General features: G+C 45.7%; 1 long non-coding RNA gene across 1 annotated transcript in view; it reads right to left on the bottom strand.

Annotated features, from left to right (window-relative positions):
• Positions 1-570: 570 nt before the first annotated feature.
• LOC115086983 overlaps positions 571-23,178 on the bottom strand; it is a 29,207-nt gene continuing 6,599 nt past the window's right edge. Inside the window, exons 3-4 of the long non-coding RNA XR_003855380.1 lie at positions 10,069-10,189; positions 571-1,517 (exon numbers count right to left, since the gene is read on the bottom strand). This is a non-coding gene — a long non-coding RNA (uncharacterized LOC115086983). The remainder of the gene's footprint in view (positions 1,518-10,068; positions 10,190-23,178) is intronic.

Genomic DNA, 23,178 nt, shown 5'->3' with positions numbered 1-23,178 from the left:
TATTCCACACATATGGGTTCCTTCTCCTCATTGTTCACCATATTATGTATTTGAGCATAGGCAGGTATCTCCTCAGATACAGATTTACACACTGTATGATAAGTTTTTGTTTTAGGCAATTCTTTAACCCTATCAGTATTTCAGCATGCCTATCGAGATGGCTATCAAGGTTGTATATTCACTGCAGTGGCTGTGGCTGTCACTGAAGTGGCTATCACTGAACCACTACATGCTTTGCAATATGCAGTTATAGTGTCATCCATTATATTCCAAAATATATTTCACTCATACGGTAACCTTTGTCCTATTAAATGCAGTGCTAAATCGCAGTACAGCAAATTTTAATTAACTATTAGTCTTATCTATTCACTATCTTACCTTGACAGGAACCCTCATACATCATCACTCATACTCTCATTCACTCTCATTATTGTGATTGTTCTTTCACTGTTTTTAAAATGTCTTATGTTATTTACTAGGCCTTAAAAAAATCGCTGGTCACCAGCACCTCCAGACTCTAGGTAACATTTTGTTTTTAAATTTATATTATTTACATATGTATTTCACTGTCTCTGCTGTTCTTATAAATTGGGCTTGCTATTTATTTATTTATTTAACACTTTTTTTAATACCGGTATTAGTAGTTACATCATACCGGTTTACATTGGAACTGAAGGTGGAAATTACATCAAACAGGTACAAGGGATGGGACTACAGAAACAAAAGGGGAAGTAGCCGAAACTGGCAAGCAAGAGCAACATCCTATGTAAAACTAACAAGTAAAAGATGGAGCATAACTTTATACATGGGTTCAGATCAAGTGCTGATGTAACAAAGGGTTGAAAGCAGGGGATCTATTCTGGGTAAGCCTGTTTGAAGCGCTGTACTATCATGTTGCTGTACTGTTTCTGATGTTCACGTTCACTTCAATAAATATTAACATGAAAAATAAAATTCAAGCTTCTTAGGCCATTCTCTCTTTTCAGGGAGTGGTTCCAGTGCCTTGGACTGGCTCACTCTGATGCTCCTGCACAGTGGAAGGGGGTCAAAGCTGCAAGAGAGCTATGGAGCTGAGAGTAGTTCCTGAGAGCTGACAGGAGCGGAGCCAGAAGATATAGGCCTGCCAGATCTGGTGTGTCTTTCTTCTTCAATAGCAGCACATGAAGAGTCCATCCTGTGATAACAGAGGGAGTGCTCCCCACCTGTGCCCTCGTAGAGAAGGGAATCTTCCTCTGTAGTGGTAGAGATGGCGCCGGAGGAGGAATTAGTGCAGGCAGTGTACTCATTGGAAGGCGGTGGCAGACCCCCCCTGGGGGAGCCTCCAATCAGGCTGGTGGAGCAATCTAGGATGGTAATGGTGCTATTGCAATTGCTGGCAGAGGCAGCATCCGGGGCTCTCGTGTAGCATTCCATATAGGCTGTGGTTGGCAGAGAAACATCCACTGCAGCATCTCCCTCCAGACAATCGCCATGCCCTGCAGTTCCTCCTGCAGTATTCTACCAAGGTGCTGAATTGCCTGTTGGACAAAGGGAGCAGAAGCACAACTGGGAAACACATACAAGGGAGGTCACTGGAGAGCCTGAACAGGACAGGACACAGAATACAGGCAGACAAGACAGGCACAAACAAGGCAAGGAGCAGAGGCAAGAGACAAGGCAGGGCAGACAGGCTAGAAGACCTAAACAGGGCAAGAGCTATACACAGAACCAAGAGCAAGGTTAAATAGGCAAAGGTCCAAGAACAGGTGGCCAAAGGCAGAGAGGAGACTGCAGACCTGTGACATTACTGCCACAGTTACTGCATAACATCATGTGGCTCTCTCTCCCACTCAACATACCTCCTTTCGCAGGCTGTGACCACTCTCATGCCTCATTTGCATTTCAAAAATAGTACCCCACCCACTTCAGCGCCCTAGGCAGCCGCCTGGTGCTCGTGCCGGCCCTGCTTATAGGGCTGGCCTTGCTGAGTCTTGCAGCTCAAGGCAGCAGCTAAAGCAAGTCTGAACGTGGCCCAGTGAGGGCCCCTGCTGGTGGGTGGGCTGTCTAGCAGCCAGATTTGTGATAGTATCCCTCCTTCTAGGACAGTGATGGCCAACCTTTTGAGCTCAGTGTGTCAAAATTCATAAAAAAACCGAGCATAACTCGGGTGGTGTGTCACTTCTAGAAAAATCCATAATTTTGTGATATTTGTAGCTCTAATCAACAAAGTTATAATTTTAATATATATACTGTATTTATTAATAAAGCAAAAACAAATAATTCTTTACCTTACCTGCTTAGTGACTTTTTTGTTGCTGAATTTCATTGGCTAAATCTTCAATTGAAGGTTGGTATTTCGTACACTTCAAGTCCAAGCAAGCGTTACAAACTTCATCTGTCAGTCGGTTTCTTTTATTGGCTCCCATTCATGTTCACAACACTCCCTCCCCATCTCCCAGGCATGCACACATTCATTCTCACACACACAGACCCCCAGGCAGGCACCCATGCATTCACACACATACACCCCCAGGCAGAGTCCCATTCATACACATTCACACACTAAAGGTAGACCCCCCCTCTCTTTCTTTTGCCAGCAACCTCAGAACCTCTCTCATTCCTCTGCTGCCACTGTCACTGATGCCGCGTGGCTATTGCGGAGGTGCCGATTGCTGCTACTGACACTGAAGTCCATTCTGCTGCCTCCTCTGTGCAGGCCCCGTGGGCTTCCACTTTCTCCATGCTGATCTCGTACATTGTGAGATCCGTTGAGAAAGTGCTGTTCTTGCACATTCCCAAAGAGTACATGTGCCAATCACTAAAAAGTACTTTTTTTTTTTTGCCTTTGCTGTCTGATCTTAGTTTTCTAATTGGTTGGTCACAGGCTTTTTTTTCACCTTCCCTTTCTTATTTTTTTGCCAATTCCTTTTATATTGTCTTTTTTTCTGTTTCTTTTTTCTCCATCTTCTTCCCTCAAACACACAGTCAGGTTCTCATTCTCACATGCATTTCTCTCTCACACACACAGGCTCTCACTGGCACATGCTCTCATACAATCATTCATACACGCAGGTTCTCACTGGCACATGCTCTCTCTCATACAATCATTCATACACACAGGTTCTCACTGGCACATGCTCTCTCATACAATCATTCATATACACAGGCTCTCACTGGCACATGCTCTCTCTCATACAATCATTCATATACACAGGCTCTCACTGGCACATGCTCTCATACAATCATTCATATACACAGGCTCTCACTGGCACATGCTCTCATACAATCATTCATATACACAGGCTCTCACTGGCACATGCTCTCTCTCATACAATCATTCATATACACAGGCTCTCACTGGCACATGCTCTCTCATACAATCATTCATACACAGGCTCTCACTGGCACATGCTCTCATACAATCATTCATACACAGGCTCTCACTGGCACATGCTCTCTCTCATACAATCATTCATACACACAGGCTCTCACTGGCACATGCTCTCTCATACAATCATTCATACACACAGGCTCTCACTGGCACATGCTCTCATACAATCATTCATATACACAGGCTCTCACTGGCACATGCTCTCTCTCTCTCTCACTCTCACACACACACACAGGCTCTCACATGCTGTCTCTGCAAACATTCAGGTCCTCTCTCTCAACTCACCTCATACACGCACTCTACGGGCCCTCAGCCTCTCTCTCACCTCTGGGCCTCCTCTTCGCGGGTCGCCGCAGGATGGGCTCTGCAGCGGCCCTGATCTTCTCGGGCCGCGGCAGCCCTGCTACCGGGCCTCTTCCTCTTCTTGGGCCGCTGCGACTTGGGATTCGCAGCGACCCGCGGCGGCTCCTCCTCTTCTGCACGCGCTGATTCGCTTCCTCCTTCCTGCCCACGCGGCTCCGGCAACGTTTACTTCCGGGGCCGCACAGGCAGGAAGGAGGAGCATCAGCGCGTTGTCTTGAGCCTCATCGCTGCGACGCATGAGCCTCCCTGCGCCCGGGGGCATTGGTGGAGGGTAGGGGGAAACTAAAAAACACATTTAAAGGCTCGGCGCAGCTGAAAAAGAAAAGGCTCGGCGCAGCCGATAAAAAAAAAAAAAATTCCTGATAGTCCTCGAAACGCTGCGCGTGTCAGCCAAAACGGCTCGGCGTGTCACCTCTGACACGCGTGTCATAGGTTAGCCATCACTGTTCTAGGAACTCCTCCCACTGGGTCCCACTTGGCATGGGGGCTGTGGACATCTTTAATACTCAGGTGCCTAGATCAGAGAAAGAATCCACTGGGAGCAGCAAACTGAGGACTGCAGGAACACCCTGGGACAAGGAGTTGAGTGCTGCAGGTGCTACCTGAAATGAAGGCTTGGGTGCTGCGGGTGCAGTTTGGAGCAGAGTATAGCTCTGGACAGTTGGCTTGGAATTCCTCAAGGCGAAGGCAGGGACTTGAGCAGTAACAGCAGTAGGTACTGGTTTCAGCAAAGTCATAGCAGGCAGAGCATGGCTTGAAGGCTGTGGGTGTTGCCAGAAGCAAAGGCTTGGGTGCTGCAAATGTAGCTTGAACTGGGGTTGTAGGGTGTGCTGCAGAAGCAGCCAGGATTTGAGCAGCTGGATCAGAATCCCCCTAGATTGGTGTAGCTGATTGCAGAGTCCATTTGGGGCAGAGTAACTGACTTACCCTTAGATTTATCGAAATGCTATAAATATAGCAGAAATAGTACCTGCGCTTAAAAAAAAAAAAAAAAAAAAGGGCGTGGTTAAGCAAATTTCCAAGTTAGGCAGAGAGTGCATTGTACAAATCAACTGCTCTTGTAACTTTCATCAATTCAAACAACAAAAAATCTTCAGTGATGTCAACACTGATGTTCGTACCTCCTACTGTGTATGTAAACCCCACACTGAGTTAAAAGTAGCCCCTCTTACAGTGGTATAAAGACATTTGCTATTAAGCATTAGGGCATTATCGTGAGCATTAAGGCCCTAACGCGAAATGATAAATGACCCTGATAATCTGGAACTTTCATGGCAGCTGATTCAGGTTGTTGTGGAAATGTAGTTGTTGCGATTCTGACCTGTTTGGGCAGTATCTCCACCTTCTTTTTCCCTTCTGCAGCAGCCCTGAGGCTGCTGATGTTTCTCCATCGTGGCTGGAGCCGCCACCATGCTTCCTGCGTCGGTCGGAGTCACGCTGTGTCCTGCATGTGGTCCGGGACCGCCAAATTCTTTCGTCATGGCTGGTGCTGCGCTGTTACTGCCTTCCTGCAACCCGGGGTCTCTGACACTGTTTTGATGTGGCTGGAGCCACGCAGTGTGTCATCCGGCATGACTCAAAGGCTGCTAACGCTCTCCTCGGGCAGCAGGAGCTGCACTGAGGCACCTCCTGTGCTCAGGGGATCGCTGCTGGTGTTCCCCGCGGTCTGGAGACCGCCAAAGGTATTTCTATGTGGCCCAACTTTACCTTGGGCCCTCTGTGGAAGAGGGCCTACATCCCCATCCATGCCTGGAGCCACCAGGAACCTTCCTCCTGTGGCTGGGGATACTGCCTTGTGCCGGGCCTGTTCTGAGGCCAAAGTTCCAGCGTCGGGCCCTGCTTCTTCTCCTCAGCGTTGCAGGGCCACTGTCCGAGGTCCTGCCCCCTCTCCTAGGGGGGCAAAGCTGTGCCTCTTCTCCCTTCTTAAAGGGACAGTGAGGGAGGAGGTCCACCAATAATGTCATCAGGGAGTCACCTTCTCTTCAGTATAAAAATGTCCAGTCTTCACTTCAACCTTGCCTTCGCAAGGAGCCAGCCCTCCTTAGGACTTCTCGTCATCTGCTTCTCAAGGCACTTCATTATATGTAGGATCCTGTGTCTTCATGATGTCTTCACGCTATGTCTTCGTCTTTTAAGGTCTCCAGATGTCTTGTCTTGATGTCCTCGTTATCTGGTTGATCTTCGTCCTGGCAGCGCAAGTCTCCATAAGGTTCCAGCTTCTTATTTTAAACTTCATCGTAGAGGCATCCCCTTGAATCTTCAACTTTGCCTGGATCCTTGGAGTCTGCACCTTGCCTCCACTTCACAAATGAACTCTTTTATCCAATCCGTTCCGGCATGGCCCTGTCTGTGCTTAATAAGCTGTGCAGGGTGCATTTTGGAATAGGCTTTGTCAAAGTCTTCACTTCATCTTCTTGCTTCCCTGTGTAGGGAACCACCAGCGTGGCCCGTGACCTGTCTTCATTGGCTGAGTATATGGGCGCACGTGATGTGCAGTACCGATTCAGCTCTGCCAACTTGTGTGGGGAACCACTAGTGTGATCCGCGACCAGCCTACTCCGGCTGTGTAGGGCGCACTACCTGTGTGGTCCAAGACCAGTCCAGCTAGATTGTGTAGGGCGCATGATGTCCAGTACCGACCAAGTCCTCTTCAAGCAACTCATGGCCTTCCAGAGTTGCATCTCTTCATGTATCAAAGTCTCGTCTTACTTCATGTATCCAGAGTGATGTTCCACTTCACATATCCTGAGTCTTGTCTCACTTCAAGTCTTCATCTTTGATGTCCTCATCCTCTGACCACTGTCCACGCTGTCACAGTTGCTGCTCCATGCGGCAGGTCCAAAAGGGCTTGGAGTAGTCAGGAGGGCCACTCATGAGACCAACATTGGGTTGTTTGGGTCTCTTTCTGCTGCAAATAGGTGTGGCTATGCTTGAGGTCATTTTTCTTCATCTTCAGCCCATGCTGGGACACCTCTCACCTGCCTTGGTGCTTGCTGGAGCTCCTCTCCGGCTGTATCGGGGCCCAGGGGCACACGAAAACACCAGAGATGGAACCACTACCCGCGTTTTCCACAACAGTAGTGATAACTGGCCCATCTGTTTGCAGAGAACTGGCAGAACAAGCTGGCTCAGCCTGGTACAGGATCATGGCAGGAACTAGCTCAGCTCATGATGGAAGTATAGCAAGGCCTGGCCAATATGGCAGCGGAGACATGGTGAGACAAACTGGCTCAGCCAAACTGGCTCAGTTTGTGGCAGAGATACATCAAGAACTGGCCCATCTGGCTGTGAGGAAATGGCAGGTAAAGCTGGAGTCAAAGGCATTGCAAATTAAACTGGTAACTGGATGGAGGCAGGTGGATTCTCTATGAATGGAGTTTTTGACTCTGTGGGCACAGTTGCCTGTAGCACGGTCTCAGCTACTGTTATAGCCATTGGGGTAGCAGCATTCTATCAGTGGAAAGGAGAACAAGCCTCCGGGGCCCTAGGTGTATAGATGGGAATCCACTCCACAACAATCTCTCAATACTTTCAGTTTCTATAGTTGAGATACTTACCTTTTGTCATCTTGAACAGAGGCAAGGACACAGGTTGGTGTTCAAATAATAAATTTACTTTAACTTAAAAAATAGGATCCAAGCAAAAATCTTAAGAAAACAAAAGAGAATGAAAACTCTAAGTGCCAACTTTGTTTTCCATCTTCAGCCTCTGAGTCACTGTCCCTTCCAAATATTGGGAAAGATAGCAAAATCTCCACTTCAAAGTAGATAGGGACGTAATGGGGGTGGTGGGAAAAAAAATCCCTCCTATCCAAGGTAAAACAAAATCTTCCGAGAAATGAGTTTTCACCCTTGAGTAATCACAGTTCCCAGTGTTCACTGGATGCAGGACAAATATAACTCCCTTCCCAATCCCTTTAGGCAGGGATGTTTGCCAAGAAACAAGACAAAAATCCTCTTTTTTTTTTTCAGATGGACAGTTCCTCTTCTAGATCTATGAAAGCAAGTAGACAGCAGAGCAAAGTCCTTCTCCTTTGGTACAGGTGGACGGGCCTGAATTTTGAAATCCACAAAAATCACTCCTTTCTTTCCCACAAAAGCAAACTACATACAATCACCTCTTAAAATGCTCAACCCAGTTTATAAAGGGGGAGCTTGACCAATCCCTGTACCCAGGGTAGGGAAAATCCTGGGACAGAGCCCCAAAATTCAAAAACCCTTTCTGTATAGCTGGTCAAGGGCAGAACCATTGGTAAGGGAGCGAAGTAACCCTACAATAGGTATACATTTTCAAGGATTGAGCAACAGTAAACCTAGCGGCTAATAACAGTTGACCAATCAAAGTTTTCAACTTCTCTGAAACAGAATAAGAACCCAGCAATGCAGCCAAATCAAGAGAAATGTGAAACTCTGACCCCACAATCTGGGAAATCACCTCAAAGCCTTCAACCCAGAACTCCTGCACTTGAGGACAATTCTACCACATGTGAAGAAAGGAGTCCCCCCTGAGTCTGCATTTCCTCCAAAAGAAAGCAGAATACGAGGGATTAAATGTGTGAAACAGCTCAGGATATTCATAAGTGTAGTACAGGAGTCTAAATAAACGCTGTTTAATGTAACGCCTTTATTGCGACAGTTTTGTTCTATGTAAACCGACCTGATTCGATACTTGTATTGAGAATGCCGGTATATAAAAAAAATCCGAAATAAATAAATATAAGATCTACCCTTATCTACATATAGAGCTACAATTTTCCCCTCCCACAAAACTGCCCAATCCTCTTCAACTAGTGTTAGTGTTTGAGGTAGTTGTGGGTGGATCCTTGGGCCGGTGGCAGATGACCACACCCCCGGGGGAAGATCCTGAGAGGGACCACCAGTCAGGCTCAGAGTATGGAGACAGACACACACTAGTTCTTTTATTGAATAGTATATGGAACCACCAGAGGTGGCAGTAGTGAGTTGGAAGCGCCCGGCTGGGCTGTAGTCCCTCAGATACTGGAACAGCGATCCTGGATAACTGAGCTGTAGAGAAACTGAATATAGTGAGTAGGCAGGGTAAGCAGAGTTCAGGAACAGAACCCCATCCGCAGTGATACCTGGAGGAAGCTAGGTAAACCTTTGCTAACTCGATTAGTTAGCGAATTCAGAGACCTTAAATATCCGGTGAGGATGACGTCACCTCAGGGGGACGCCCCTGAGTTTGCGCCACTGCTGGTACTTGAGTTGGGGCCGCGCCGCGCGCGCCCTTAGGCTACTGGAAAACATGGCGGAGTGCAGCGTCTAGCTGGTCCAGGGACGCCGGAGGGGAACGGCAAGATGACGCCATGGCAGCTAAACTTCCAACAGGCAAAGAGGGAGTCACCAAAGAGGTAAGGTGGGCGTAGTGGAGACGTCGGGCAGCGACGGTTGCAACAACTAGTTAAAAAATAACTCATCATTCCACTTCCGATTCAAGTAGCACACCCTAGTATCCTGAATCAAAAAGTTCCACCAGGCCCCGATATAACCCTGAAATGACCTTAAACTTCCCCACAGGAATACAGAGAATTTGTTCATAAGAACATAAGAACATAAGAAAATGCCATACTGGGTCAGACCAAGGGTCCATCAAGCCCAGCATCCTGTTTCCAACAGTGGCCAATCCAGGCCATAAGAACCTGGCAAGTACCCAAAAACCAAGTCTATTGGTTCATGGGCCTGAGGGTCCATTCTCCCCTCTTTCAGTTTGGCAAGGGACTTTTGTAACCTCTTGTAAGTGGATAGAGTGGTTACAGGAATCTTAACATCTAACCAGATGATCAAAAGGTATCATCTGATCCAAGGCCCAAACCTGTCCCACAAATTCTAAACTTCTGGAATCCCAGATTTCCATATTGTGAAAAAGAGTATATAAGGATAAGGATATAGCAGGATTGGGCCAATGAGGATTGGGGGGACAATCTTTCTTCCCCCAACCAGGGGCGGATTGGCCTTTCACAATCACAAATAAAGAACACCCTGCCCTCCAACTCTAAACTCCCAATAATCAATCCCACCCCCAACATACTGCTTACCAAGCATGAAAAAAACAGAGAAAAAGTCTTGCATGCTCAACAAATGCACAACCCACACCTCTCAAAATATTTAACCAAACTCCAGTTCAAAGCTCTGGAGAAAACATGAGAGAAAGCTAATATCTAGAACATAGAAAGCAAGCCAAGTATACATTTAAAAAAGAAAACAAGTGTTGGCCTGTTCTCTAGATGCATTAGTTGGCACAGATCTAATGTCCACAGCTGAAACGCAGCCGCTCCTGCCAAAAGAAACCTCCAGCACAGAGCTCTATTCACCCACTGCAGAGCTGTAAAATGTGACCCTGATGTAGCGCATGATCTCATGTCGACGACTCTGTAGACGCCACTCCCTGAAGAAGAATTCTCATGTTGATCTCTAAGGCATCCAGGCAGTTTCCCACCTGCAAGGAGATAGAGAGAGGAGAAAGAAAAAACAAAACAGGAGCAAAATAGCCCAATAATGCACATTGAATCTAAAGGTGTTTAGAGATGCCCTGATAACTGTTGTTCATACAAGGGGCGAAGTACACTATAGTAACCAAAACCAAGCAAAAAAGACACAGTCCCAAAAACCTGCAAAATTAGGGTACTATCAGAATTGATGAGGTTCCATCAAAGCCTTATACTGGAGTTTGGAAATGCAAAGGAAACAACAGAAAATATATTAAAATTTAAAAAGTTACTGTCTTCCAATGTCCCAGTGATCCTCACATCGCTCCCACTTTTCCACATATCTTGCCAACATACTAGACCTTCTGAAACACATACGCGTCAAGACCTTAATCATTAGAGTCTGGGTCTGACTCGCCGAACCACCAGAGAAATTCTCCACTCTCCTGCACAGAAGCAAAAACCTACGGTTTGCCTTCAAACACTTTCAGCTTAGCGGGTTAAAGGAGAGCATAGGCAAGTCCATGTTTCTGCAATTTGGCCTTTTCCTCTGTATACTCCTGCCACCTTCACTGCAGGTCAATTGAAAAATCTGATAATATAGGGCCCCAGCTTTCCTGTCTGTTGCCATTATTTATCTCCAAAATAACGTGGGGCAGATTTTAAAAGGGTTACGCACGTAACATACGCACCTAACCCTTTAAAACCCCTCCTGCACGCGCCGAGCCTATTTTGCATAGGCTCGGCGATGCGCGCAAGCCCAGGGACGCGCGTATGTCCTGGGGCTTTGAAAAAGGGGTGGGGGCGGGGCGCCGGTCCGGGGGCGGGACCGAAGCCTCCGGCATGGCGGCTGTGCCAGGGGATCGTGCGCCGGCAGCCGGCCGGCGCGCACAAGTTACGCCTGCCTCGGGCAGGTGTAAAGAAGAGAACAAAGGTAGGGGGTGATTTAGGTAGGGCTGGGGGGTGGGTTAGATAGGGGAAGGGAGGGGAAGATGGGGGGAGCAAAAGGAATGTTCCCTGCGAAGCCGATCCGATTTCGGAGTGGCCTCGGAGGGAACGGGGAAAGCCATCGGGGCTCCCCTAGGGCTCGGCACGCGCAAGGTGCACAAGTGTGCACCCCCTTGCTTGCGCCGACCCCGGATTTTATAACATGCGCGCGACTGCGCACGCATGTTATAAAATCGGGCGTAGATTTGTGTGCGCCGGGTTGCGTGCACAAATCTACGCCCACGCATAGGTTAGAAAATCTGACCCTGAATGCATAGAATAACAGCTCATGGACATTTGACCTTTATCGGGACTAGGCCTAAACCTCTGAGAGCCCTATCGATAACAAGCCGTTCTGTTGTAGGAATAAATTGGAGAAATTTAGGAAGCAAGATTTAAAAAAAAAAAAAAAAAATGACACTGGGTCCGAGCCTCCACTTTTTCTGGGATCTCTACTAACCTTAAATTGTTCTGCTGGCTCCTGTTTCCCAGATCATCATTTTTTTTCTGTAAGGTATTTGTCCATGCTCGAGTTTTTATCAATTTTTTTATGCAGCCGCTGTGAGGTACCTGCCCATTTTGTCTATCCACTCTTGAACATCATCGATTCTGGTATTTGTGTTGTTGACCATTACCACAAATTGGGCAACCTTTTCAACTATTCTGTAAACCGTATTCTGTAAACTATTCTGTAAACCGTTCTGATGACGAAACCGAATGACGGTATACAAAACACGACAAATAAATAAAAATAAATAAAATACAATCTGAAACCTTGAATCAAGGCTGAAGTGGATTTGGGTCGGTAACTTTTGCAACACTTCTTTCATTGTAGTAACCATTTTGGCAGGGATCTGAAAGCTGCAGACCTCAGCCTCCTCAGCCACCATCTTGACCTTGGAGCTGGACTTCTTAAAGAGAAGCATACCATCTGATTTCTTTGCTTTGATGTTAACTGTTTTCTGGTCAGTCAACAAAGTGCCATGCCCATCTGTAGCCAACATTTTTGGAAATTTTGCAGACGAAAACAATGCCTTCGGGAGGAAAATATCCATGTGGAACCACAGGAGCTCAGATCACATGCACCCTGCTGCTGCTATGGCATCACGTGACTATGAATGAATCGAAGCTGATGCAGACTGCTTCTGTAGGAAGGAGCTACTACCAGCACATCAAAATGATGCCTTTTCTCTGCCGGAACGTTTGCTATAGGTTAAGGGTCACTAGCTGTCAGCTCATTGTCTCCTTGTTGACTTGTGTTTGTATTTTGAAAACTGACAGGATATTTCCCTCTATAGGGTATGTGGAAAAGTATAAAAAAATAGTTTTTACCTGCTGCTGGTAGGGACTTGTGCAGCAGCCAGAGGCCCCTGGGGCAGCCTGGAAAAGAAGCAGGAAAAGGAGCAGCCAGCAGCAGTGAGAGCATTTTCTCTGGCTCCCACAGTAGAATGAGGAGCAGGACCAGCAGCCACAGGGGGAGGCCTTCCCTGCTTCCTATGGCTCTCAATATCTTAAGGGGGGGAGGGGTAGAGTGAGCCAGGCCACTGCTACAGCTCTGCATCAGCCATGACAGTGAAGAGGAGGCTTTTGCACTCCTCATTTCAGCACAGGGATGGTAGAGGAAGGTGGAAAAAGTGACGGGAAGTCTTGAGAAAGCTTCTGTCATGTTAAACAGGCTTTTGGCTCGGACCGCAGGCCTGGCGATGATGACATCACCACTGTGCTTGAAGAGGCCGGGTCGAAGTTGTAGTGCCACGAGGGCGACACAAAATAAAAAAAAAGAAAAGAAACAAAAGTAAACGTAGTCCCTGGGCGGGACGGATCCTGTAGTGGGCACATAGGAGAAGATAGATAGATCCCTTCTGCACCTAATTCTTTTTAACCCTGTTTTTCACTCGCTCCCTGGATAGCTTAACTCTCTGAGTTCCAGGATTCCGAGTTGCAAAAGAACAATAGTTCTATTACCTGTTTTGCAATACCAGCCCTTCTCCATCCTTATAAACAGCACAAATAATTACCACAGTCCTTCATCCAAAAAACACACTGAGAAGCAGGATGGTTTGTTTCCAGCCTCTTTAACTGATAGCTGATTAGGTGACTGAAGAATATTTATAGTTTAATTTCTTGTTCAAAGAAAGTCTAAATAATTGGATAGCAGAAAGATTTATAAACTTTTGTGACTTCTTTTCTATAGCAAAGTCTCTTAATTCCTTGGAAGCACTCTTATTGACACTTGATCTCTTTCTTTCCCAGTTACTCAAATTACTCAGATTGCTTAGATCGACCTAGATTGAAAATAGTTTAATCCTCTTTTAGGTTCCCAATTTGATCCCAGCTTCTCGCCACTGTAGGTGGTTAGAGTAAAGTGCCAATATTATTATTAAAACTTAACTCCCAGTTCTCATACCTTTTCTGAAGTCTTCAGTTATACTTAGTACCTAATGAGCATCTCCTCTCATGCTCCGCTCATTTGAATCAGAAGCAGACGCAGTTCTTAATACCTTCAACTCCTTTTGTTTTCTGCAATGGACAGAACACCCTTCTATGATGATTCCTTCAATCCTCAGATTCCCTGAAAGTGAAAGACTCCTCTCTCTCTCAGTGTAAAGGGTACTGAGTCCCTGGTACCAAGGGCACTCAGCTCCAAGTAACAAAAATAGTATTTAACTCGAAAAGTAGAAAAATCAAAGCAGAGGCAGGAAGGGTGGAAAAACTTCCTTGTCTCCCAAATTGCGGAGATAGTCCAAAAACAGTTAAGTTAAAGTTGAAACTCCCGTGCATTGGGTCACTGTCAGGTCCATCCTCTGAAGGAGGGCTAGCTCACATCAGGTCTTCCCTACCTCGTGATCCAACCTTGAACACAGGGATTCCCCAATCCACTGAAACAAGGGGGGGGGGGGGGCAGGCTCTCAAAGGGAATTCTTCAAAAATAGATTAAAAGAGTAAAATTAAGCAAAATCAGGTCAGATGGGAGGGTGAACCCAAAAGGGAAAAGTCTCAACTCCTTTCCAATACTTAAAGGAGACTCCTGTCTGCTTGAAAGGGTAACTACAAATCTACAACCTGTCTGAAAAGAAGCTGAACTAAAAGTTCATGAGGACTGATGGTGATTGAGGATGATAAACAGCTAGCATAGCTTGACACTATCCATGCTGAGCCAGAGTCGTCAGAATCAGACCAAGAAACCTTGACGCTACTTGTCTTGATACCCGAGGGGAGGCGGGGGGGGAGCCTGGGCCAGAACAATCATAGCAAGGTCCTGGAACACCGACATGCATGGCTCCATCAACCAAGCTGACAGGAAATCATAGGATTGGGAATGGGACTACTGTTGTGGCGTGAGGCCACAACAGTGAGGCCACAACAGTGTGGGTCTCAGGGCAGTCAGCCCAATTCACTCCCTTTAAGGACAGCCCTGCCCGAGGTGCTGACTTTCAGGCCTAAGAGGTATACAGCTGCAAGGTCAGTGCATTCCCAAACATTTGTCCAGTATATCCTCTCTGAAATGGTATCTGAGGAGTTCTGTGACACTATTTATTTGTCAGAGGAGTTTAGGATCCAAAGGGAAATATGCCTCTGACCTCCCTTCAGGGCTCTCTCTGTCACATGTAGAAAACAGGTCTCCCCCTGGAGACTTGTCCTTCCCAGATTTTATTCAGAAAATGGCTAAGGCTATGCCTTTTGACTTGTAGATAAAAGGTGATCCCAGGACATATCTTGTTCACCTCCTTCAGTTCCTGGATGCCCCTAAGTAGTTGGTGGCAATTTCTGTCTATCCTCGCCTTCAGGATATCAGGATGATTATGTGAGATGTCCCACACTATATTTCCTGTTGGTAAGAAGGCAAATCTGAAGTGTCCAGGCAACTGAAGGATTCAACAGGCCCCAGTTGTTACCATATCAAAGCGTGATAGTCAAATCTTCCTTAAAAAGGCTAAGAAAGCAAGAACTCACTCCTCAATATCTTGGGACATTTTTCTCAAAGTCTCCAAACATTTTTAGGAAAAAGCATTATTCAGACAGGCCAAGTCTCACATATTAAGTGCAAGATTTGTGCATCAGGAGAGGGTCCCCACCCCATCATGCTTTTTTGCTGTAACCCTGCTCCTCTAACTCATTCAGCCACCAGGAGCAGAGGCAGCCAAATAATCTGAGCCCCTGCCTGCCAGCGGCCAAAGAAAAGAAGAGGGGCCACGACGGACCCCATCCCACCGTGGCCTGAAGAGAGATCAGTGGAGCTGCAATAGACTGCAATCTTACATGGTCCAAAGAGAGGCCAATGATGCTGTGGTGGACCCATTCCAACATTGACTGAAGAAAGGCCCTGCAGGGCCACAGCAGGACCCCCATCCTGCCATGCCCTGAAGACAGGCTGGGGGGCCACAGTAGATACTATCCTATCACAGCCAGAAATGCCGAGCGGGGCCAAAGTGGACTCCATCCTATTAAAGCCCAAAGAGAATCCAGTGTGGCCATGGTGGACTTTATTCCACCACAGCCCAAAGAGAGGAGGCGGCCATAAGAGGAGAGTGTGAATATGTGTGTGAGAGAGAGAGTGAGTGAAAGCCTTTGTGTATGTGTTGGGTGGGTATGAGAGAGAGGGTGTGTATGAGAGCCTCTTTGTGTGTGAAAGAATGTGTGTTTGTGTGTGTGTGTGTGTGTGTGTGTGTGTGGGTGTGTAAAAGAGCATGGGTGGGAAGGTGGGTGTGGGTGTGTGAGACTAGAGAGAGAGAGCATGGATGGGTGTTTGCATGATGTGTCTGTCAAATCTAATCTGTGCTCAACATCTCAACTAGAATTTATAGGGACTCTGTTAGACATGATTCAAGCTATTGCACATTTCCCCAACAACAAAGCCAATGATATTATGGCCACGACAGAAGGAGTAATTCAGAATCAGCAGACATAAACTTGGCTCATGTTGAGAAAAATGTCTCATGGCTTCTATAGTTCATGTTACTCCCATGGCACATCTCCACATGAAACAAGTCCAGTTGATCTTGAAGTCCCAGTATAATCAAGCCTCTCAAGGATTTGTTGGTTGGATAATATTCCTGTGGTGATTAGTTATTTCAATTATTTCAATTGCTGTACACTTTGGCAACATAAAACAAAGTTTATTGGTTTATTGAACATAAAAGATACTATTACTTTCCCCCTGAAGCAAGTACCAAATGGGCTATGTCAGGTTCATGCATCAGGGCTATAGTAAAATGGGAGTTCCAATGCTTGAGCAGTAAAGGCCTTACATCTTTCTAGAAAGTTCTGGAAGAAATCACCCCTTTGGTACTGAGTGCAGTCATGTTAACCACTTGTGTGACTAGTGTGCTGCAGTCTTCGGAGAACACCTATTACAGGTAAGCAAGTTCGCTTTGGCAATGCTCTATTTTACTTTTCTCCTTGAAAAAAGGGCTTGAATCACCTAAGTCTCTTCTCCTGTTCTATGGCCTGTCTAGTTTTCTGGCATCAAGCTTTTTATCTGTTGGTATGGGAATGCCCTCATTCTCTGCAGTTCTGTCAGTATAGGTTTTTTGCTGTGTAATACCCTTTGTACATATTGATGTATTTTATTCTGTGACTCAGTCTCTGGATACCTCGGGCTCTTTGCTGCTAGATGTTAATTATTTATTAAAATCTCCCCAGCTTTATGACACCAGGTTGGAATTTTCCGGAGGAGCTGGTTCTGTGAGTTTTGAGCATTAAAAGCAGCTTTGCTGGTAACATTTTTTAAATATTTCATTTGGAACAAATTAAATAACTACACTGCCTTTCTTTTTTACTGCTGTGATTTTGTTTCATTTTCTGGTTTCGGTATGATGCAATTTTTTAACTTTACCCAGCTAAGGCCTGGATTTTCTAAGGTCACAGACCTTAGAAAATCCGGCGATAACGGGGGCCGGGGTGGCGAAGCGGGGGGGGGGGGGGCAGGCCTGCGAAAGCCGGCAGCGATTGCACCTCCCCAGTGCGATCGCTGCCAGCTTTTGCACCCAATGGCGCCATCGTAAAAGGTGGTGCTATTGGGTGTGAAACTGGCGGCGAAAAGGGTCCTTACCTTTTCGCTGTCAGTGACGTCTTTGTGGCGTCCGCCCCGGTGCCAGCCCGACTCCTCCCCTTCCGGTGCGGACGTCGCCCAGAACCCGCCCCGATCTAGGTATCGCACGCAAAAAGGGACTTTTCGCGCGCGATCCCTTTTGAAAATGATCCCCTAAGTTTGGTAATCTAAAATATATTGTCCTTGGGGGAAATTTGAAAACTTCACATCAGGATTTTAAAAAATTGGAAGCAAGTCCTCCACTTCAATCGAGAAGGGAGTTTTTTTCTATCTGGTCTTGGCATTTTGCTATATTTTGTATCCTGGTATCAGTGTGTCCTATTAATTGTCCTTTTTCCACCAAATTTCTGAGATGCCTATTATGATAATTTCTTCATCTAATGCAAGAGTCCCCAAACTGTGGCCTGCAGAACTTGTTGGCCGGGCCCCCATACATTTTTTTCACTTGGCTGGATTTGGCTCATGGAGAAATGTTTTTACCTCTGGCAGTAGAAAAGCTGGTGAGGGTTTCCAGGCCCTACTAGCTTGAGAAGATGTGCTGGACAGGCCATGTTGAAGGACACCAACCCATGGTAGTGGAGGATGCTGCTAGTAGAGAGATCAGGCCCTGCACGCTTAAGAGAGGCAGATGAACGAGTGAAGGGAAAGGAGGAAGGGAATGAGAGGGGTGTGAGAGGAGAGTGGTGTGTGAGAAGTGAAGGGAGGAGTGTGGGGTAAGTGAGAGGAAAGGAGAGAATGGAAGGAGAGGGAAAAGAGAGTGGGTGAATGAGAAGGAAAGGAGCAAATGAAGGTGAGTGAAGTGAGGGGATGGAAATAAAGGGAGGAAGGGGACTGGGGTGATAGAGGGAAGGGAGTGAATGAAGGAGGGATTGGGTAAGAGGAAAGGGAGAGAATGAGAGGCGAGTAAAGGGAAGGAAAGGAGGGATGGGAGTAATGAGGGGAGAGTGTGGTGAGTGGGAAGGAAGTAATTGAGAGGAATGAGTGAAGTGAGTGGAGGGTAGATGCTTACTTTAGATCTCTGGCACCTAGGGACCAGTGCTTGAATTTGTGCCCCCTATCCTCTGTCCTTCTTGTAGTTGAACTATGACAGATCTTTACAGATCCTTTCATAGAAACTATATACTAGCAGAAACACTCTATCTCAGATACACTCATAGATTGAACCTTAACTAATATAGAATAAAGAATCTCAAATTAGAAACAGAGACATGAAAACAAAAACTTGGAATGGAAAGCCTGAGAAACAAGACTGTGAGCCCTGGAACTGTGAAGAAAAAGAAATAGAAATGCATTTCCTCCTACACTGACTGAGCAATATACAATGAGATAAGAAATATATTTTCCCAAAAATGACATATTCCAATCACTAAAAACTCAAAATATTTTTTTTGTACCTTTGTGGTATAATCCTTTTATTTTTTCCTAATCAGGTTGATCACGGTTTCTCTCTTTCACTTTCCCCTTGTCAGTCTTTCCCCAAGTCCTTTTCCAAGGTGTCTTTTCCATTTTCGGTGTCTTCTTCTGGAGTTCTTCTCTCTCCAAACAATATACAAATTTTATTATTACAGCAGCTTAAAACATACATAAATACACGCAATACCACTCTCACCACATTCATACATTAAAATACATCTTAAAGCCAAAGGTTCATGATAACACACAGTTACTAACCAAATGTGACAAGTGTCACATAAAATGTTAGATTACTATATACATGTACACATTTAACATTATTTTTCTTATATAAAATAACTCACAATATTAGTACATATATATGTTATAAATATATTTTATAATATTTGTTGCAAATGGTAAATAATCTCCCAAAAGCATACAAAGAAAGAAATGTTTCTCATAAATAACAGGTATCTCTCATCCCTCTACAAACAGTTTCCCCATTTCTCACTTAAAAAATGGTTATATTGCATCTACCCCATAATCAAAAACAACTTCCTCGGTATATCACATTAACATATCACATATCACAACATTGACTCGTTGAGAGCGTAAGTGATTGAGCGCGAACACGTAGGTGTCAGTACGCTCCCACGTCAGGAGATGATGGCATTTAGTCTTCAGTAGAGGAGGGTTAGTTTTTCTGAAAAGCGGAAAAATATTCTGGTGTGAAATCGCATTTCTGTAACGTATGGTTTCAGCAAAGGTGATAATGAGCGATATAATGTGCCATATATTGTGAAAGAAGATTTGTGGTTATTTATCCTCCCAAAGAAGCCCGACGAGGAGAAATGAGAGTCCCTTGTAGGGGTAATTTGTTTAGGGGATATTCATGAGGAGAAAATCGTTCAAACTGGCAATTGATGGGATAGCTATGTGATATGGTGAAATGTGTTCAAGTTTAAGAACACGAATGCTGGGATACTAATGTGATATAGAGAAATTTGCCTATGTTTAAGAACATGAGGGGAAAATTGTTTAAGTACATGATAGATGAGATACTAATGTGACAAGTAGACATTTGCCCAAGTACACTAAAGGCGGGACATTTATATGATAAATGGGAGAACGCTTGTTGATGTGAGACACAGGTCAGATATTAATGTGATATACCATGGAAGTTGTTTTTGATTATGTGGTAGATGCGATATAACCATCTTTTAAGTGAGAAATGGGGAATACTGTTTGTAGAGGGATGAGAGATGCCCGTTATTTATGAGAAACATTTCTTTCTTTGTATGCTTTTGGGAGATTATTTACCATTTGCAACAAATTTTGTAAAATATATTTATAACATCTAAAATATAAGTACTAATATTGTGAATTATTTTCTATAAGAAAAATGATGTAAAAAATGTGTACGTATATATAGTAATCTAACATTTTTTGTGTCACTTGTCACATTTGGTTAGTAACTCATATCATGAATCTTTTGGCTTTAAGATATGTTTTAATGTATGAATGTGATGAGAATGATATTGCTTGTATTTACATGAGTTTTAAGCTGCTGTAATAATAAAATTTTTATATTGTTCAGTGAAATAATTTTCTAATATAGTAACTTAGTAATGACGGCAGAAAAAGACCAAAATGGTCCATCTAGTCTGCCCAGCAAGCTTGCCAAGGTAGTAACTGCCACTCCGTGCAGGTTACCCCCACATTTTATTTTAAGGGTAGTAACTGCCACTCCGTGCAAGTTATCCTCAAGCTTTATTATTTATTCCCATCCTCTAGCATTTAGGGATCCACAGTGTTTATCCCATGCCTCTTTGAAATCCTTCACAGTTTTAGTCTTCCCCACTTCCTCCAGAAGGGCATTCCAGGCATCCACCACCCTCTATGAGGAAATATTTCCTGACATTGGTTCTAAGTCTTCCTCCCTGGAGTTTCAAATCGTCACCCCTGGTTCTACTAAATTCTTTCCAATGGAAAAGGTTTGTTGACAACCACGGATCATTAAAACCTTTCAAGTATCTGAAGGTCTGTATCATATCATCCCTGCTCCTTCTCTCCTCCAGGGTATACATATTCAGGTTCTTCAACCTCTTCTCATAAGTTATTTGATGGAGATAACCCACCATTTTGATTGCCCTTCTCTGGACCGCCTCTATCCTGTCTCTGTCTCCTTTGAGATATGGTCTCCAGAACTGAACACAGTACTCCAGGTGAAGCCTCACCAAGGACCTGTACAATGGGATTATCGCTTCCCTTTTCTTACTAGATATTCCTCTCTCTATGCAGCTTAGCATTCTTCTGGCTTTGGTTGTCGCCGTGTCACACTGCTTCGTCGACTTCAGGTCATTAGACACTATCATCCCAAGGACTCTCTCCTGCACCATGCACATCAGCCCTCCCCCCCCCTCCCCTACCCCAGATGCATGACTCTGCACTTCTTGGCATTGAATCCCAGCTGCCATATCTTTGACCACTCTTCCAGCTTCCTTAAATCCTGTCTCATTCTCTCTACTCCTTCTGGTGTGTGCACTCTGTTGCAGATCTTAGTATCATCCGCAAATAGACAAACTTTACCTTCTATCCCTTCCGCAAGGTCGCTCACAAAGATGTTGAACAGAACCAGTCCCAACACAGATCCCTATGGCACTCCACTTAACACCATTCTTTCTTCAGAATAGGTTCCATTTACCATCACCCGTTGTCTTCTATCCACCAACCAGTTTGTAATCCATGCCATCACCTTGGAGCTGACTCCCAAGCTTTTCATTTTATTGATGAGTCTTCTAGGTGGGACTATCAAAAGCTTTACTAAAATCCAAGTAAATTACATCGAGTGCTCTTCCGTGATTCAGTTCTCTAGTCACCCAATCAAAGAAATCAATTAGATTCGTCTGACAGGACCTTCCCATGGTGAATCCATGCTGCTTCTGATTGAGCAACTGACCAGATTGTAGATAATTCACTATCCTTTCCTTCAGCAGATTCTCCATTCATTTTCCCACCACCGAGGTGATGCCAACCGACCTGTAGTATCCAGCCTCTTCTCTGCTCCCACTCTTGTGAAGTGGGACCACCACTGCTCTTCTCCAGTCACTATATACTACACCCTTTTCCAGGGATTTATTGACAGGTCACACAGTGGACCCACCAGCACATCTTTGGGTTTCCTCAGTATTCTGGGGTGAACCTCATCAGGCCCCATGGCTTTGTCCACTTTCAGTTTTCTTAGCTCTTCCCATACTTTATCTTCTGTAAATGGAGTTTCATCTACACTACCCCCTTCTACAGTCTTGATAACAAGTGAAGGTCCATCTCCAGGGTTTTCCTTAGTGAATACTGAACTTGAAGTATTTGTTTAATATTTCTTCTAATTCTTCATCTCTCTCCATCCATTGATCCTTATTGTTACGATCCCTGCCCGCGGAGCTACTCTCTGCGAGCAGGCCTCTCACCTTTCACGATGCTGGGACCTCCACGACAAGACTGCCGCCGATGCCTTCTTCATGTGACCTGGAGGCCGCACAAGCCACCTCCTCTCGTGGCAGGGAGCAGCAAGTCAGCCTCTTCTTCGAGTGGTAGGGGAAAGCCGCTGCCGCTCAGATGTCAGCTTGAGGCCTGGTTGCCACACCGAAGCCTGCCTGCTCCTTCACATCTGCGCTGCAGGGCGTCTCTGTCCACAGTGCTGCTTCCTGCTTTAGGCGCCAGCGCGCACCTCTTCTCTATATTTAAAGGGCCCACGGCCGGATATGCCCCGGACTTCACCTGTTGACAACTTCCTGCTTTAGCCCTACTTAAGGGCCTCTCTTCATTCACTCCTGGCCTTCGGATCAGGTTCCACAGTCGTCTGTGTCTTCTCTCTGGTCCAAGTCCTCTGTGGTCTTCTCCTGCTTTGACGGCTTCGTCTTCATGTTCCCGATGTCCTTCGTCCGTGCCTCCAGTTGTCTTCATGTTCCCGATGTCCTTCGTCCGTGCCTCCAGATGTCTTCATGTTCCCGATGTCCTTCGTCCGTGCCTCCAGATGTCTTCAGGTTCCCGATGTCCTTCATCCGTGTCTTCAGATGTCTTCATGTTCCTGATGTTCTTCGTTTATACCTCCGATGTCCTTCCTGACGCCTTTGCCTTCGCCTCTGCCTCCACCTCCATGCCTTGGTTCCTTGATGTCCACTTTCCTGGTGTGCCATTGTCATGGTCCGTGACCAGTCCCACAGGTGGGCTGTGTAGGGCACCTCACGGTACAAAGGCCATCCTCATCTCTGCAGTGCAACCCTCCAAAAGACTTCTGCTTCAGTCCTAAGTTTTATCCTTGAGAATTGTGAATCCTGTACTTGAGTCTTGTCCCGGTCTTCGGAGCCTATTGCGATTCGCGTCCATTCATGTCAGGACTCTTTTTGAACCTGCTTCGCACCGGACTGGTCCATGACCAGTCCCATGGGTGGACTGTGTAGGGCACACCCCGGTGCAGGCCTCTTCACTATCTTAATCATGTTCCGGTATCAGTTTCCACTAGGGATGTGAATCGTGTGATCGATCGTCTTAATGATCGATTTTGGC

The sequence above is a fragment of the Rhinatrema bivittatum genome, chromosome 3, assembly GCF_901001135.1.
Source record: "Rhinatrema bivittatum chromosome 3, aRhiBiv1.1, whole genome shotgun sequence".
NCBI classification, from domain to species: domain Eukaryota; kingdom Metazoa; phylum Chordata; class Amphibia; order Gymnophiona; family Rhinatrematidae; genus Rhinatrema; species Rhinatrema bivittatum.
This window is presented reverse-complemented; position numbering and strand designations above follow the sequence as displayed.